This window comes from Pezoporus flaviventris, unplaced genomic scaffold, assembly GCF_033815535.1.
Source record: "Pezoporus flaviventris isolate CSIRO_AGI_PZ_B2104156 unplaced genomic scaffold, CSIRO_AGI_Pfla_v1 ptg000021l, whole genome shotgun sequence".
In the NCBI taxonomy this organism is placed as follows: domain Eukaryota; kingdom Metazoa; phylum Chordata; class Aves; order Psittaciformes; family Psittacidae; genus Pezoporus; species Pezoporus flaviventris.
The window spans coordinates 12,394,017-12,412,923 of record NW_026892569.1 but is presented as its reverse complement, the minus strand read 5'-3'; the positions used below and the strand labels follow the sequence as shown (position 1 = coordinate 12,412,923).

Here is an 18,907-nt window from a genome sequence, read left to right as displayed (position 1 = left end):
CTAGGTTACCCAGAGCAATCTCTGAGTAAAGTAGGTCAAAGCTCTTACCTTGTCTAAACCTCAGTTTGTCAATATATAAAGTGAAGGCAATGGGACCAGTTGTCCTCTGCTTGTTCTGCATAGAGTTCAACCATATGGAAAGGCCACACAACACCCCTCTCCTTCATTAGAGCTAGGAAGGCCTTTGAAATGCCCAAATTCAGGACAGCAGAGAAGCACTGAACGTTGGTGAAGGCAGCTCAAGAGTGTGAAATGTGGACAGCTAAAGTAGGAACATCTTTACAGATCACGCTATCTGCAATCTCAGGAAGCACTATAGGAACAAAGAGATTCCACCACCTGCTGCGCTGCATCCCAGATCCAGCTTTTCCCTCCTGCTATACTACAGTACATCCCAGCCTTGTGGGTTGCTACTCTACACACACTGTTCCTTCACCTACACCAACATTCTCCATCACAAGCTGAGCATTTAAGCCCACTGTAATGTTGGGGAAGCTGCAACGTGTACAGAGGGACCAGTTTCAGTGTATGTTACACTGCATCAGAACTCTCATACCATCTACAGATTCCCATCCTTTCTCATATACCAAGATCCAGCAGCTTGAGTGACTCCTTACCCCTACAATGTTTCTGAATTTGGGGGTAATTTGGTCATCAGGACTTTAAAAAAGCATCCACAATCATTTCAGGAACAGAGATCATCAAGAATTGTAACTTAGCAAGACCACTGCAGGGAGACAGAGGAGGAAAGCTGTTTCCACAGCAGTATTGCCATGAGTGTTCTTTCCTATAGCATCCTTTGGCTGCCTTCCACTATATAAACACCTTTTCCCTTGCTCCTCCTCCTTAGCTGTCCCACCTAGGAGCTATAAATCTTCTGATTCATGGCCCTGCATGGGCTGCCTCATTTTTATGGTATCGTCAAGTCATTACTATGACTTGCATAGCCAGGCTTGGAACATGGGTTCAAGAGAGCAAGTCCTTTGAACTGCATTCCCTGAGTCCACTTTCCATCCCATTATCAGATTGGTACAGAATAAAGGCCAAGTGGAAATTCCCAGTATGAAATGCACTCCCACAGCTGACGTTCACATAATGGCTACGCTCAGAAAGGGTTTGGTGAGAGATCGCATCACCTCCTGGACTATGTGACATTGAGTTTAATCTAGTTGGAATTTCAGTATCTCAGGGTCAAAGTCTCATTTTTCATCTTGAAGGACTCATATTAATGATATAGCATTAGCCAGAATCAGAACTAGTTCTGCTTAGGCAGCTACCTTGGATGGGAAATCATTCAACCAGTGGTTCTGAGAAATGAACTGCCTCCAGGCCTTGAAAGGAGGACCATTCGGTACTTTGCCTATCTACAGCAATTATACAGCCAAGGGTTGGGGATTCAAGACAGCAGAGTTATTTGAAGACATAAGGAAGGTCCCTGTTGAGTTAAAAACCACCACAAAACCCCAAAAGCTAATTTTTGACAGTTTAAAAGCTTCTTTACTTGCTACAGTAGAATGAAAGTGTCAGTGGTGGCTGCAGTCACCCGATGGTGATGACTTTCAGACACACAAGGTCCTGTAATGCACGTCCTATGCTGCATTGAGCAGAGCCTGTATTTACAGGCACTCTGGAGCACCCCTGCACACACAGTCCCCAGAGATCTGCAAACTGCTCATATAAACTATTGCTTTAAGTTACATTTAGCTCAAGCAATCAGAGGCTCATCAGTTGACCTCTGGCTCTGATTCCTGATAACTACAAGCATCTGACATAAAGAAAGCCCTTAGAGGAGGCACAGGGAAAGAAATAACTGCTCTAATTAAGCTATGCAAAATACCTTAGAGAAGAGTGCTCCACTTCGAGGGTACCCTGACTTCTCCCACCCCTTACAAGTAGCATCAGAAAGATTTCCAGAGTTCAATTGTTAAATTGAGACATAGAGGAAAAGGAACCAGGAGAATTCAAAAATCAATTACTTCCCTTCAGCTAACCCATATCAGCTTGGAAGCCTTAGTAAATATTCTTAGCCACTAATGTGTCTTTATTTTGGTCGTACAGGAGGTAAATCATCCCCAAATGTGATAGAAAACCAAGTCGGCCTGGCACATTTATGATGAATTCTTCACTCACGGTGCAAATGTAAATGCAATAGTTCTATTGCCATATCCTGCTTAGCACCTAAATACCATTTTCCTAATTTATTTCCTTCATTTGAACCTAAGGGCAGAGGAATGCTTTGAATTTTACATACGATGTGTTTCTTTCTGAGAAGAAATGCAGCCCATTTAACACTACACCAAGCATCTTTCACATCCAAACCCCTCTTCTGCAGTATCCTCACAGGAAACATATTGGTTTATCCATCTTAAAAACATGGTTAAACTGAGGCTTGGAAAAAAGAAAGTGACTCACCAAGGTCAAAATGCATGTTAGGTACAGAGCTGCGGGGAGAAATCCTGACTCAGATTCCCAGCCTTCTGCTCTACTGCTTCCTTTCCTTGCCTACATTTAGGAACCGATTATCTGAATGCCTCATTCAAACAAAAGGTGTTGAATGGAGACAACTTTGCTTCTTAAGGTGGAAGCCTTCCATAAGAATTTCTAGTTGTTCTTCAAATGAAGATGTACAAGTTATTACCTGCTATGGGTAATTACACTAGTAGACAAAATCCAAGCCTCCTGTATCGTATACAGCTCTCCTATATAATTCACACTATTATTTGCTACCTGGCATCTGTGTCTGCATCCAGATTCATCATATTCTGAAGCACCCCTTTTTATAGCTATTAGGATGAGCTCAGAGCACAACTCAGGCTCTGAATATTTGGAGTCCAGTTCATGCTCATCAAACTGGGAAAGCCTTTCTGTACTTCTCCATGTTGCTGAAGAGTAAATTAATGGACTGCAATTAATACAGGAGGGTCACAGCTAATACAGCTCCTTGTTTTTATTCAGTGTCTGGAAGAGGCCATGAATACTTGGATTGAGTCACATTTCTCAGTTTTTCCTGTTAGTAGGAACACAGAGAACTGGACATGTAATCTCCTAATGCTCTGCTTTGTGCCTCCAGCTACACTTAATCCACAGATCAAGACAACAGTTTGTTGCTACTACTAGCTGAAATAATTACAGTGGAAGTGACTGATGAACCTGAGAAGAATCAGAACAAAGACAGCCTACAATTAGAGCATTTTCTCCCTCTGACCTCCTAACCAGAGAAATCTAGATTCCATTGAATGGGAGAAAGATGACCAGGAAGAGCAACAGCACCCCTTTGATGGCAAAGCCAAGCAAGAAAACTAACCCTTCCATTGCAAGGCTTTCACTGGACCAAAACCTAAACAAGCACTCAGTTTGGTTATGCTTGAGACTGGCTTTTGAAACACTCATCTAGGCCCCCACTGGTTCTGGAGGCTGCATGCTGTGTCCTTGTGCCTTTGCATGCAGTCTGGCTTGGGGAGGCCTCTGCGCTCTGAGTCATGCTACTCTGCATTTCATGGGCCATAATAAACTATTGGCAGGTTTAACATGATAAGGAGCAAGACAGAATATATTTCTGTCATTTCACTTACATAAAGAGCAATGAGTCTGGTCTCCCTGTCTCAGTCTTGTGCTATTAATAAAGTGCATGTGAGGAATACACAGATTTACAGCACGTGTGGAACCTGACAGCATAACTAGTCTCTAGCTAGAATACTTTCCATGCCGTGTGTCTCCATATAGCCCTTCTTTCTGGGACACGTGACCCAGAAATGTGTCATTGGGACACACAGAGCCACTGGACTGACGAAAGGAATTCAAGGGAAACAGAAGTAACAATGCTGCTTCTTCCAGTCTCTCCATGAAAAAGTTAGAGAGACATGGAAAAGATACCATCATCCCACGCGGGCCCTGGTTTTACCTTTCATACAAAAGGCTTTTATGTAAAGCCCTATTTTCCCCGGAGATTATTAAGAAAAAGGAACTAAGACTCCACAGCCGTCAGTTTTTAGAAGCAAATAATCATTCCCATGCAATGGCTGAAAGGCAGACTTGTACCTAAAGCCTCGCAACCGGCATCATGGACATTTATCATTGTCCAGCCACAATGTTATAAATAAAACTAAGCCGAGCCCGCAAAGAGAACACACACACTGGATTGTAGCATTCTTCCACAACTCATAACCGAGGCTGCGGTCAGCAACATGGGGTGAGAAAGACATTTGGTTCTAAGTCATGACTTTAATCAGACAATTACTGGCATCTTGTGGAAACCTTCCAAATTAAATGGATGTCCAAATTAGAGACATTCAGACTAAAGATGAAACATCACAAAGAAGCTCTTTTGTCTCGAATAAATAGAACCAAAACAGTCAAATGCTCAGGAAGATAACTGATACAACATTGTTCCCTTGGGCATCTTTGTTAGTGATTTACCCAGTGTGTTTTAAATGCCTAAAACAATGAAACTAGTGGACAAGCTATTCTAGTCCTCTGGGCATGAACTGTCCCTCCTAATCTCTGCTCAGCAGGTCTCCCCACAGCCACATCCTTCTGCTGCCCTGCTTCTTCCCTTCAGCCTCCCGCCGGTGATTCACTGCAATCAGTGCAGCCCTCAGGATTTCCACCTCCCAGACCAGAGCATCCCCTGCTCCCGCTGCCCTGACCTCCACCGGGCCTATTCCCAACTCCTGTTTATGACTGTCACTCATGGTGCCAAATCTAAACTTGGATTGTCAGCACTTGGGGGTAAAGCTCCCATTGTGCATGGCGCAAAGCTCCTGTCTCACTGCCCCTGCACGCTGTAGGTGAGGATGAGCATCTGAACTGCCCAAAGGGATGATGGAAAGAAAGAACCACAGCCCTCAGGCTGGATTTGGTTTGAAATCAAGGGTAAAACTGCCACTGGCATCAAGAGTGCTGGATCAGGCAGGAAGGGGCTGATCCTGAAGGCCCTAAGTGCCTCTTGAAGGTTCTGCATCTTCTCTATGGCAAGAGATTTCGTCTTCCACTTTAAAGTCCTAAAGCAAACAACTCATTTTAATGAGAGCCATGAAACTCCTCTAGCAACACCTGTTAGAAAGTTACCTGGCATGAAAGACACACAGCATGAGAGAACCCCGAGATGTAGGGGCCACCACAGGGTATTTTATCTTTCTCACTGTATTTTCCCCAGAAAGAATAAAGGAGACAGAAAGTACAAAGTGAGATTATGTCACAGCAGAGGAAGGTCTCTGCTTATGGGAAGATGAACCTTTTCCACTGAAATCAAGTCATCTTCAAAAGATGACCGTTTTCTGCACTGCTGTGCACTCTGCAGAGTTGTGTATAATCTCTCCACTTCCTATTCAAGGCCAGTATTACCCTTGTATTTTATGTAAAATACTTATATATTACATCATATATATATAAAATATATATTATATTAAATTATATATAACATTACATATAAACATATATAACATCAGCTCAGCTGATCTTAAATCCTCTACAAATCCTAATTAGAATAAGGAAGAACATCAATGTAAGTGGCAGGGTTTTCATTACATCAGACTGACAACAGATACTTCAACATAGAAAACAGTCAAATCATGTCTTGGATATAGTGTTCCATTATCTGTGAATGGATTATCTGGGCCATGGAGGACTGACCCCATGTTTTCTCATACAGTTTTGGCTGTGTCACAGCCAGGACAGAGTCACACCTGCTGACAGTTCCCTGGTGCCTGAGGTTATCCCTGTGCTCTGAGGAGATGCTCTTACTGCATTTTAAGAGATGAACACAGAGCATAGTCGCTGTCTCCCTGGCACATGTTTTGTATTAGCTGTGGGCAATCTCCCCCTCCCTCTCCCTGCCCTTCTTCATGATGTGGGTATCTGGCTGCAGACCTCTGAAGGAGCAGTTTTGGTAGTACCACAGGGGTGGAATTATGAAAGGAGCTCGGTCCTATTAATACCTTCATTATAAGAACAGAAAGGCTGCATAACACAAAGCTTCTGCCTTCCAGACCCCTGTGTTTCAGATCTCATCCTGCATCCAGCTGGCAATGCTGACACGTCTACACAGGCCAGGCTCCCTCCTGCACAGAGTTCATCAGCCCAGGGTTTGTCTGGACTTCAAACAGATTCTGGTGAGGTTTGATCATGCATAAATCAAAGCAGCAGCCTGCAGAAAAGCAGGGTATGGGCAGCAGTGACCTCCAGTTCTCTTTGCAAACATCTCCTTGCTCTATTTGTATGTCTGTTGATGAGCAACAGCGGGGCTCCAGGGTGCTGAGGCACTCTGGGGGCTCTATAGCAGCAGGAACTCCTCGCTCAGTGGGGAGGAGCTGGGAGCCTCGGGCTAAAAGAACTGGCTGGTCACTATCCAGACCACAAGGATTTCAAAACATATGGTACCCATGGGCTGGATCTACCCACTTGCAGCACATTGCCTTCTCCCTGTGCTGTCTATTCCCTTCCAAAAATCCCACAACTGCTTTTAGTGCAACTTAGCTCAGCTCAGTCAGACCATATCTGATACAACCATTCCATTCACAGTTTCCAAACACCCCTTTAACTATAGCCCACATAGCGGAGACAGACACCCTACTAAGCTGCACAAACACCTTCTCCACACTGCATTCACCGGTATCCAGAGAGAAAGAGCACACACACCTCAGGATGCAGCATCTGACTTGGAGATACCTAAGAAAAGCCAGGCAAGGCAGCAGGAACATCCCAGACCTGAGGGATTAACCTGTTTCATTGGAGCTGAACAAGCACCTCAGCCAATGCGGGCACGATTAAGCACAACAACAAAAGCCTGTTTTATATTATTTATATATATAAACATAGAGCACATTATTTCAGGGTATTTCTTCTTACCAATACTATCCTTTACGGAAGATTGAAGAAGCGAGGCTCGTAGTCATTTGTGAATAGCAGGAGGTGAAGAGCTGGGAGGAAATGCACACCTAAGAGTCACCAGATAGCAGCAGACCCTTCCTTTCCTATTTTCTACTTGTCTGATAAACTTGCTCCATCCATTACAATCTTATTGAACTGAGATTTGCTTATTTACTTGGCTATTAGCACTCAGCGACACAACAAGGGGTTGTGCTTTTCTTCCTACTGGATGGAATTGCTATGAGCTTCCAAAGCAAAGTGTCCGTCCGTCCCCCCCCCCCCCCCCCCCCCATATCAGCTCCCACACATTCAGTTTGGGACTGTGACTTCTCCGAAGTATCTAGTGATATAAATTCCTGGAATAAAGGGGGCAGGAGCCTTAGGCCACACATAAGTGAGCATGGCTCCACAGAGATAATACACCTCAGCTCCAGGAGGCTGGTAATGGCAAGTTGTTTTCATTGCTTTCATCATTAGAGATCTATATATGGGCTGGCAATCACGTGGCTTCCTGCAGTTCAGCTTCCCTGCTTGTAAACACGTGCCACAATTCCACTTTCTGGTTGCTGGAAACAGAAAGTCGGGGACTTCTCAGTAAATTCTGCTCCTCCAAACAAGTTACAGTTATGAAATCGTTTTCCTTAACGCCTGCTAATCTTCTACAACTGCACTCTGCGGCCGTATCCTTCCTGTACGAAGCTTGGATTCGCTGGCATGAAGGTATGAGATTTCATACATGTCATTGTTTACCATAGAATCCAGACTGGTTTGGGTTGGAAGGGACCTTAAAGCTCATCCAGTCCCAACCCTGCCACGGGCAGGGACCCCTTCCACTAGAGCAGGGTGCTCCAAGCCCCTGTGTCCAACCTGCCCTTGAACACTGCCAGGGATGGGGCAGCCACAGCTTCTCTGGGCACCCTGTGCCAGCGCCTCAGCACCCTCACAGGGAACAGCTTCTCCCATGCATCTCCCATGGGACTGCCCAGCTCCAGCACTGATCCAGCTGCAGAAGAACAATCTCTATGCAGCAGTATGTATTTGGATAAACTAAGAAATGATGGCAATATACAGGGAAGAAGAGAAGGGAGATGAGGAAAGCAACAAGTAAGATGACGCAAATTACATCAAGCTTGAAAGACCTTGTCAAGGCCTTACCCTGCTGTCCTTCCTGATAAACTAAAATGAATCCCACTTAATTCCAGTGCCATTCACATCCAGACTCATGTGCATGTCCGGCTATCTCTAGGATATACATTAGGAAACTAATCAAAAGCACCTGATGGCATCAGCCAGATAAAGGTGTCTGACATTCCCTCTACAGCCCAAAATGTTGGAAAAATATAAATGAGGTTTTGTGCTGACTCCAAAATAGCATCACCTGGCCACTGCTATGGCCCTGGGGTGTTTGCTTCAAATACTGTCTTGATAACAAGCTCATGTCACAGCCACATACACAAATCCATACATAAAGGAGATTAGAGGTCACAGCTCCTTAGAAGATGCCCTGTTAATATAGAAATACAAAATAAGTCTTTCTACAAACAAAAACATGATCCAAAGGCACTTCATTAAGTGAACTGATCTGTTTCTACAGCTTTGCTCTGTAATAACCTATAGCAAAAACCTGTAACAGTTTAAGGGTGCCATCACAGAGATGAGCTCTATAATCAGCAGTAACAGGAACAATGAAGAATGAGAATGGGAATAGTTAGACTCCATGAGGGCATCAAATATTCCTGCTAGTCCTCTAGAAAAAGAGCCCTGCAAAGAGGATGCCGTACACCTTCAGATGTTTACAGGTAGTATCACATAACAACCCAAACAAATATAACAGAAAGAGACTGGAGATTAAGTGTACCTAAAGAGATAGACTGGGTCAGCCGCAGGGCTACATTAGTGCTGTCCTAAAGCCACCAGTCACTTGAGTCATAACCCAAGCTGGCCATGAATATCCTGTAATATGCCCCTAAAGCCTTTCTTTACCTTGCACATGTGATAACTGTGATAATCTCAAGCATCATGCTGAGATCTCTACTTTCTTTCCCATGGGTTATTTTGCACACTGGAAAAGGGTATTTGGGGAAAACATTTGGGAAAGTCAAGTCACATGTTTTAATGGGAGAAACCAGCCTGTCTGACATGAGATATTCCGAGCTCAGCATTAAACAAGAGTTATCAGTTTCTTACAGGGAAACACACATAGCTTTGGAAGTCAAAACCATCTTCCACATGATCGGAGCAGAAACCTCAGGCTTGATGTCTGTGCATTTGACACGGAATACAGAAGCCTCCGAGTTAGACTTGAGCATGTTCCAATGGCTTCCAAATAGCCTGAAGGGCAGCTCCAAAACTAAAGGTAATTATGAAAATAAAACCATGAATTTCTCAAACCAAAGCCTTGGTTTAAACCCTGAAAAGAAACTTGTGGAGACTGGTCCACGCTGGATCGCTAGAACTGGGTATACGGGCTGGTTCTGCATCAATCTGGTCATGTCTGAAGCACGTCTGTGAACAACCTCTATGGCTTGTACTTAAGATACACGCTTAAAAGCTTTAACTGAGTCTTACCTACAAATTCAGTCTAATCCTGCAAAATTAGGTGCCATCAAGAGCAAAGCTCTCAGGGCCCTTGATACAGAAGCCTGAAGGTTAGACATCACTTTCTTGAGCAATTAGCTGCTATTTCAAATAGCTGTGAAGGCTTGGCATAGATTCATTTAGTCTTAAAAAGGTTCATAAAGTCTTTGTCTTGCTAGAAACAAGCAGAAACAGAGGGTTTCCTTGCTCACAAGTCCCTAGGTCTGCCTCACCAGTGGGTTAAAGGCTCCCGAAACCCTACTTCTTGCTCTCACTCACACCACCATTCCCTGGCTTCCCCTCTTCTCTACCATCTATGGGTCAATATTAGAGCCTCTGTAACAGCAATTAGGGCAAACAGACAATTTGGTTGTGCCTTACTCTCTTGTGGCACCTTGCTCAGCACTGGAGCAGGACCTGTCCCTCCATCCTTGATCCTGAAAGACAGCACCTAGGAAAGCCACTGGCTGAAAAATCCTCCCTGCCTGTGAATACCTCTCGACATAACGCTATTAAATAAATATCACACAATGGTGTTGACTTTCCCTCTGCGTTGTACCTAGCACGTAGCCACAGCCAGGTATTGCACCACACGCACCTTAATGTTTGCTTTTTGATGAAGGGCTGTGTTGGCTTGCCAGCCCCCAGGCCCATTTCCCACCCCAAACTGAACCTGCGCTATTGCTGTACTCCCTTCTAATTGCCCAGAATCTACTGCTTGTCTCCTCCATGCCCTGGGACTGTTCAAGATACCCATTTCATGGTGCTGACACTCCTATTAGATTGATGCTAGTTTGGTAATGTAAAAGCCCACCTGACTTAATAGGATTCTCTTTCTTTCCTGTGACTTCCAGAGGAGAGTTCCATAGGTTTCCACAAACTTGAGCTGTACACACCTTACCTTGGCCACAAACTAATTCCACCAAAACCCAGCTTAGCTTCCACATCATGGTATCCAGCTCAGCACCGGGGGCTTCTCATAGAGCAGTCCAAGCACGTCCCCCTAACCTCTTGGGAGAGGCACTTTGACCTTCCAACTTCAGCTCTAAAACTTCATTACAACCTTAAAAAGCCTCCATCTCTTCCCACCGGCAGTGTTGAATCTTAGTTTTGCTTGGCAGATCCTGTTTGCCAGACCTCCCTCTCCTCACCCCATATCTTTCCCTCTGGAGCTTTCCTTGCTCCCATCTCCCTAACCATCCTGGGCTCCTTTCCAGAGAGCTACTTCTAAAAACACAGCAGCATGCTATAAACAGGCCAGCCCTGTCAGCTTTAAACCCCACTTGAGATACTGTTTCCGAGGCAGGAGAGGGGAAAAAGGGTATTCCAAGGGGACCCCTGTGACATGACCATCCATCTGCCTACATCAGCAGTTCCCAAGCTCATTTCCAGGCTCATGACCTCCCTTCCATCAGTGCTCCTCAGGGGTTGTGACCCCAACTTTGGAAACTTCTCATCTGGATCAGTCAAAAGTGACGCCTCAACAGTGATTTTCCAGGCAGTGCCACGTTTGTTTATGCTGTGATTACCCTGAAGTTCAGGTTTAAACTTGTCTCTTTGCTTGTTTGTAAGTCTGGAAAGAATTTCTGGGTGTCACTCAGCCAGCAGACGGTGAACTCCGTCACTTTTGACTGTTCTGGTTAGGACATTGATATCCCAACTGACCTGGTATGGCATTAAGCACTTGGCTGCAGAGTTCAGCTGTGCCTGGGTGAAGCAGGGATTTTCTGCAGAGTCTGGAAACATCATTGCCATCTCTCCTTGCACATCACAATCACTCAGATATAAGTTATTAACCCAAATCAATCCTTATACAGTAACACGGCTTTATCTACAGCATCATATACCCTCCTCGCTGCCTCCTACACAAGTGCAATTGGATGAACCCTGTTCTGCACGTCAGTTTGTCTTTCTCCTTATGATCATTAAGAACACGTGGTTAGTGGAAATCTAACATTCAGATTTCAACTCTGCTTTGCCATCTTTGCTCAGTCATAAAAGGGAAAATAACAGCAAAGTGGTTTGAACAGATCTTGGAAACCCACTGCTACAAGTGCTAAACTTCCAGAACATCAGCAATTTGGATGTGCTACGGCTGGTCCTGCTTTGGAATTTCCCTGGAATTAAAATAATTGGGACTTCATTAGCTGCCTGCTTCTCCTGTTTTCACAGCACATCCCTGCTCAGCTCTTGTGTCTCTGTAGTCATGATTCTGCTCCTGCATTGAAGACCAGTTCCATTAGCTTTGCTGCCCACAGGCTCTCTCTCCCCTGGTACTCTCTAAGCCTAAAGCAGTTGTTTGACTTCCTTTGACCTCAGTATATTTCAGTGTTACTGGTTTTCAATTTAAACAGCCAAGAGAGATCTGCCTAGACACACCAGGCTGGAATCTGGGGAATGCAAAGTGGAAGCTTAGCAGTAGCTGCAGCACCTGGGAGCAGCCAGCCTTGGGAAAACAGAACAGAAACGTGGAGTCTAAGGGTATGATAGGAGCCACCACCATCCATGCAGCTGAGGGGGTTCAAGGTGCTGAAGGCTAACAGAGGAGACAGAGAGGAGAAAGTCCTTTGGGGTCTGTGGCTTTGCATCACTCGGGCACATGTGAGCACACAAGGCAGGGGGGGTACAAGCCCTTTTGCAATTATTCAGGCTCCACACAAGGTTTAAGCACCTGACTTTGGTCGTTGCCAATAAAAGAGATTAGGCTGAAAAGGTTTCAGCATGAAAGGCAACCACTGAAGCCAACATCAGGGCTTCTCTTGCCCTCAAATATGAGGGCAAAGCCCCACAGCCTGGCAGTGCAGGCCAGCAGAGGAGGAAAACGAAGTCAGGCTTTGTTAGAATGGAGCACGGTGAGAGCCAGAGCACGTCATCAGCAAGGAGAAGCTCCTGTTAGAGCCTGCAGTGATTTGCATGAGACCATCATTTGTTTTCCACTGTACAGCTCTGAGAAGGGCTGCTGATCCCCACTGAATTATAGATGGGTTTCTCTTTCTTCCTGTCTTTTGTTGAGCACACTGTGCTTCTGAAAGTGCACCAAGGGCAGGTTTGCTTTCCACCTTCTCTTGGGCCGTTATGAAATGGAAAACTGGTGGAGACATCAAAGCCATCAAGCTCCAGAAGCTGGTGTAGAATAGAGCACACTCTGGGAAATCTCTGCCTGAGACTTTTCCAGTTTTAAGCAGGGGGATCAGATGGATGGGAGATTGCAGGTTTGGGGGACATTACCTGGTGGATTTTCGCCTTCTTTTCTTAAATACATATATTTGGATTTGTTTCAATTAAGATGGGATTAAAAGCTTTACCAGACAGGATGGAGCACTGGACAGATCCCAGATCTGCAGACACTAATCCAACCTCATGGCTACAGAACATGCACCTTCATGACTAGTGATCTATGGGAAGGAAAAACTGTACTGTTAAATGGAAAAGAGACACTAAAATCAACATAATTGTGTCATCCTGGTAATGCACATTACAGGACTGGTGGTCCCCACCTCTGCATAGACTAGGTGGAACTTGGTAAGAAAAGAAAAAGCAGGTGAACAAGCAAAGATAAACCCTCTTTTTGAAGAAAATGCCCATTATCTAAGGTTCATGGCTGAAAAACTAATTGCACCATAGCCATTAGAGCCACACAGTGTCTGCATTATCAGGTTCGACTCCCCTTTGATTTATCAAACACACAGGCTCTTGTTCCCATGGTGTATGTAGCACGCTTTGAAGTGCCTGCTTCATATCTGGATAAAGTTCTCCTGTACAGGTGCAACATTTGTAAAACATCCAAGAAAATACAATGGGGCCTTTTAAAAGAGACTCCCCCATGCTGGAACAGAGCTTCTTCTCCTGCAGATTACAAACCTTCATTTGTGTGTTTGGGCTGATGCAAAGAAACCAAGCAGCACGTGGAAATGTTGGTACATTCAACCTTATCAAAGACATTGAGGGGGTTTTCTGGTAGCAAGGTCAGATGCTTTATTAATCCAGTAGAATATGATACTGGCAAATATGTTTTAGAAGAAGTGGATGTCAAAGGCTAAGGGACTGGAGTTCAGCTAGATCTCCATCACAGCTTTCAAAGACATATATAACCATAGTGGTTCATGTCATTACATGTTCATAGGGCTCTCCTACGACTGCATAGACAGGACTTCAGCAGATATCCCCAATGTATATGTTTTAGACATCAGGATACCAAAAGGCCTTCCCTAAACAAGAGTAATTTGGGAAGCAAGGAAGGTTGGGAAGGTGGGTAGAAGATGAAAGTGCTTTTGAAGAAAGAGAAGCCTCGCATACAAGCTGCAAAGCTAGGCAAGAAGAGCAAGTCTAAAGTGAACTCTGCTGGCCGCTGACAGCCCTCTCTGAGGAATGAGAGTTGGCTCCCATTCCAAGGGCTGTACACACGGTGATGCTAAGGGATGCTCGATTTAGTACATGGAAGATAATCATGTTTGTCCATTTTACTCATACATCTGAATTGGTGCCCATTAACCCTGTAAGCTCTAGAGAGGGGGAAACCAGCTGGTGGAAGAATCCTGCCGAATGGCAAGGGATATACTAAAAGTCTGTAATTGTGAGTAAGAATAACTGTCAGAATTCCTATGTGATCCTGATCCTGTCAAAGGGAAAGGATCTGGGCAAAATAAGATCTTCCTTGTGAAACCGAAGAATCCATGTGTCCTCGAAAGGAGATGAACTCTGAAATAACAAGGATGCAAAAGGAATAATTCACCACCGTTTATTCTTGCCCTTCGTTGACATGTTATTTCCCAAAAGGAAGAGACATGGAACATGAGTGCAACTCCACCAACTCTCAAAGAAGCTTAACTTTATTCTACGGTAACAGATCACGTCTGAGACGCCAAATCTTCAACCCCAAAGATAGAAACATTTAATCCATATCTGGGAAATGACAATGATCCTTCAAACTGGGAGGCTGATGAAATTAAGACAACTTTCTTTGAAGGTGTTGAAAGGCACGAATGCCAAAAGAAGCCCAGGGAACCTGAAACCAGCAGCGCACAAGACTGCGTGAATCAGAGCAGCTCAGTGATGCTGAGGTCAAGCAGCCAGGGAAAAAAAGCCCCCAAACAGATGAAAATAGAAGAGACGCCAGGCCATGGGTATTTGAACCTGCATCTAAACATTTATATTCAGTGTAGCATTATCTATATATCACACACAGAAGCTGAACCTATTTCTGTGTGCTGCCCTTGAGGAACGCAGCAATATTGCCTTATGGCATGACACTCGCTCATGAGACAGGCATTTCTCTAAATTAAGGGCTTTCTAATGCCAGAGAGTCTTTCAGACTGGCTTGTTTTTAGTGGATGTTTTAAATAGCTTGCTGCCCAGTGACTTGGAGTCACAAGTTTGTGCCATTGATCAGTCAGAGCCTATTCCACAAATTCTGTGGGAAAATACCCAGATTTGCCTGGATAAATGAATAATGGAGCCCTGCCTAATAGAAACTGCCTGGAACAGATTGAAGACAGGGGGAGATGTTTCCACAGCACCAGAGCTAAGCCTGAGGAGCAAAAGGTGCTCACCTGTAAGTTTGAGCTCCAGGGCTGTTGCCAACAGGCAGAAGAGCCAAAACAAATGGCTGATGGATTGATGCAAGATGTTTACCACATGAGGGTGCCGAATGGGAAAGGAAGGCTGGGATTGTATCTGGCCAGTTGAAGAAGTGCACCCCTGCAGAAGAAGCAACAGAGACTGGTCAGGGGAGGCAGACTGACCATGCACACAGGGGCAGACACAGAGCTAAGCCCAAGAGGGTGGCAGAGACTGGCTGGGCTCAGTTGCCTCTTATGAAGAGCACCAGGGACTGTCCTTAGCCCTGGCTGGTGCCTGCCTGTGCCCTGTGGCACCAGCAATGGGGTGTGAGCTGCATTGGTGTGCTTTTAGATCTTACACTTTCTTCACTTCCAGATATACACATCGTTGGTCTGAGAGCATCAGTGCATCCATGGAAAAGCAGTTCCCCATTCCCAGCTATCCTAGTTACAAGGACAGAGAAGGGGCCACAGCAATTTAGAGGGGCAAAGGGATTTCTGGATCCTTGCAGGTCCCTTCCTTTTCCCTGGTATGAACTAGAGTACCTTGAAGACTGCTCTAAGGTGTGCTCTGCTCCCCAGTGGGCCCTGCACTGCTGTGCATGTCAATAGGGCAAATTTGCAGTGTCCACACTGGAAGGGGTATACAGAATGGGTTGTTCTTGCCTCTCCTGTTCCCTTTCTACAGCCTTCGAGAGCTCTCAGAACAGCAGAAGAGGGCAAGTGTAAATAGGCCTTAATTCTCTTTGGTAGATGGACCTGATGGACCTGAAAGAGGATTCAGACACCCAGAATTAGGCCTCAAAACTGAAGTTAAAGGGCACAAGCAAATGGTTCCAACAGCCCTTCACTTGGCTGCCTAAACGCAAGAGGATGCAACAGAGGGGCAGCGAGCTCTAACGCAGGACCAGCAACTGCTGTAAAATTCCTTGCAGGAGCAAGAGATCTATTCTATTTGTCACAAATTGGCTAAGGGAGGTTAATACCCTGGCACTGACCCTGCCTCAGATGCCCTTAATATCTCTATGCTTTGTCCCGTTAAGATTTTACAGCACAAGAGATAAGAGGTGGTTGATAACACCTCCCCCTGGCCCCCACCCCCTGCAGCAGGGGAGATAATGCTTCAGCATGAGAGCTTGTTCCCCACATCAGCCTATAACCAGCTTATGCCTGAAGAAAAAGACACTGATCAGCCATTGTGGTCTTTCTGCTGGCAGCTGAATAGCCTGCGTGAATATCAACATCATCATAAATCATTCAAGCGCTGAAAGTCGTCTTACCGTCGTCAGAAGGAGCTGAATAGCAACCAGCTCTAAATCCTTATGTACATCCATTTACAGCAGCTGAGCTGTGGGAGTACAGACACCTATTTTTCAGCTAGCACAATAATCAAACCATCCCTCATTTAGGGCTGAATTCATTTGCTTTGGTATTAGTCCCAAATAACAGGTCCAGAAACTGATATGTCACCTCCAACTAAAACCAAGATTAAGCCGAGGCCACCAAACTCCTTTATTCCTCAACACATATTTAAAGTCCCCCAGCCAGATCCCGATCTCGGTGTGACTCTGAACACACTGAATTCAGTTTAAAAGCTTTAAACTAATGTTTCTCAGTAGCTCCAGTGTGGCCACAAAGATCAGGGCTTCAGTATCTCTGCGCATTGGTACTGTGCAGAACTAGCTCCGGGCTATTTATAGCTCACACTATATATACACACTGCAGCTTCCAAAAGCATATTTTCTCTTTGGGGTGGACAATGCCTTCAGAAATGTAATAAAAGGCAAAGTTTTGTTTTAAAAAAGTATAAAATCTGCTCAAACCCTTAACCTGGAAGAGTGGCCCCACACTGCCCATCAGATAATAAGCTTAATTCTTACATCACACTTTATTTGTAGCTCACTGGGTAGTTAATGGTCGCAGCTTATCTAACAGGAGAAATGTGAAACCAGAGCTTTAGAACAATAGAAACAAGGCTGTCAGCAGCGGGCTGCCAATGAATCATGTCCCTGCAGTCAAGTTGTCTCAGAAGGTCATTTATGACAGAAACACATCTCTGCCTGAGCTGGCAAAACACTGAGAAGGGTTTCTTGGCTTTACCTTAACAAACCATGGAGCAGATCGGCCACCTGGCAGTTAAGTTCTGCTTACTTTAAGATGTAATAGGAAAGCTTACCAAGTGAGCAGGCCTGCTTGCTGCTGGGTCTGGGCTTCTGGAGGTGGTTTTACCTTCAACCTAAACACAAGGTATCTAAAACAGCCAACCTTTGACAAACCTTAGGACAAAAGTGATTTAGAATCATAGAATCCCAGACTGGTTTGAGTGGAAGGGACCTTAAAGCTCATCCAGTTCCAACCCCTGCCATGGGCAGGGACCCTTTCCACTAGAGCAGCTTGCTCCAAGCCCCTGTGTCCAACCTGGTCTTGAACACTGCCAGGGATGGGGCAGCCACAGCTTCTCTGGGCACCCTGTGCCAGCGCCTCAGCACCCTCACAGGGAAGAGCTTCTGCCTAAGAGCTCATCTCAGTCTCCCCTCTGGCAGGTTAAAGCCATTCCCCTTGGCCTGTCCTTACAGGCCCTTCTAAAGTCCCCCTCCAGAAACAGAAAGCAGTGCTCACACTTTCATGTCCAGAGAGAGATGAAGAAGGAGCACAGGGAATTAAATCTAAATCAGGTCCTACCTGTGCCATGAATATGGAGGCTGGTTTTGCTCATACATAGTTATTTTAAAGTAACTGCTCTGTCTGCAGCTTGAAGAGAGGAAAATCTCTGTGCTGCACTTGCAGAAGAGGTCCAGATTTTCTGCAGGAGGGAAAAGAGCAGATGATGGGGGAACTATCCTTTCATAAGGATACCACTGGCACAAACAGCTGGCAGTTGGTGACGTGTTATTTCTATGAGCAGATGCTCAAGTTGTTTAACAGATAAGACAGCAGCATTTCATTTGCAATTCAGGTGAGGGACACGAGTGGCTCCCCAGCACCGCTGGCCCCTGGGCCATGGTTCTTATCATAGCAGAAACATCTGTCACAGTGTGAATGAATTCATTATAAAAGCACATCAAATGTGCAGTTTCAGGATGAGGCAGCAGTCTGCAAAGAAACCAGAACACACTTATAAGAGCTGGGATGGTCTGTCCCATATTCACTAGTTGGGATAAGGACAAGCACTGGGAAGGGGTGGGGGGAAGAGAGAGAGGAACCTTGGAAATGCCATGATTATAAGTTATCCCTTCTCTAGGAGCCAACTGTGTCTGAGAATGGGCTTGCTCACTAGGGTCTGGTGGTTCACATGCTGACAGACATGCTGCAAAATGATCACATCACTCCACACCAAGTCCTCTGAGCTGCAGACAGACCCGACTGTGATTCGGAGGACTTCACTTGAGTCAATGGGCTGAGGGGGAAAGGATGCGTGGAGATGGATGTGCGGGGAGGTGGTCAGTGTGGGGGTCCCAAGCAGAAATGCACTTGCAGGGGCTCCACTCAGAGATGGAACTGAACCCATTTTAGGGGCAGTTGACTATGAGATGACAGGAGCTTTCATTTCCAGACAAGGCAAGCTATGTCTTCAGTCCATGCTCAAAAGCAGGACAGGCTGAAAACTGCCCACACCCCCATGCTCATCCCTGCTGCAACACTGAACCTGGCACAAATTTAGGACACAGTGGTTTGTAATATGGGCCATGTTAGTCTCTGGTGTTGTCCTCCAGCGCTGGGTCTAATACCCCTGTGGGTACAAGGGCACTTCTGTGCTCCTCTTTAGAAGGGACAGAGAGAATTCAAAGTGACTTTGAAATCCCTCATGCCTAGAAGAGGCCTAGGAATGCCTGGGTAGCTCTAGCAGCAGGCGGCTGGATTGAGACCCTCGTCTGTGTCTCACTGAGTGACTGCTTTCTGCTGTG

The 18,907-nt window shown here is 45.4% G+C and overlaps 1 protein-coding gene across 7 annotated transcripts in view; it reads right to left on the bottom strand.

Moving 5' to 3' along the window:
- SLC6A6 (solute carrier family 6 member 6) overlaps positions 1-7,086 on the bottom strand; it is a 111,543-nt gene extending 104,457 nt beyond the window's left edge. For all 7 annotated transcript variants that reach the window (XM_061456094.1, XM_061456097.1, XM_061456101.1 and 4 more), the window contains exon 1: positions 6,847-7,086. The gene's annotated coding sequence lies outside the window, so the exon portion shown is untranslated. The remainder of the gene's footprint in view (positions 1-6,846) is intronic.
- Between the last annotated feature and the right edge of the window lie 11,821 nt (positions 7,087-18,907).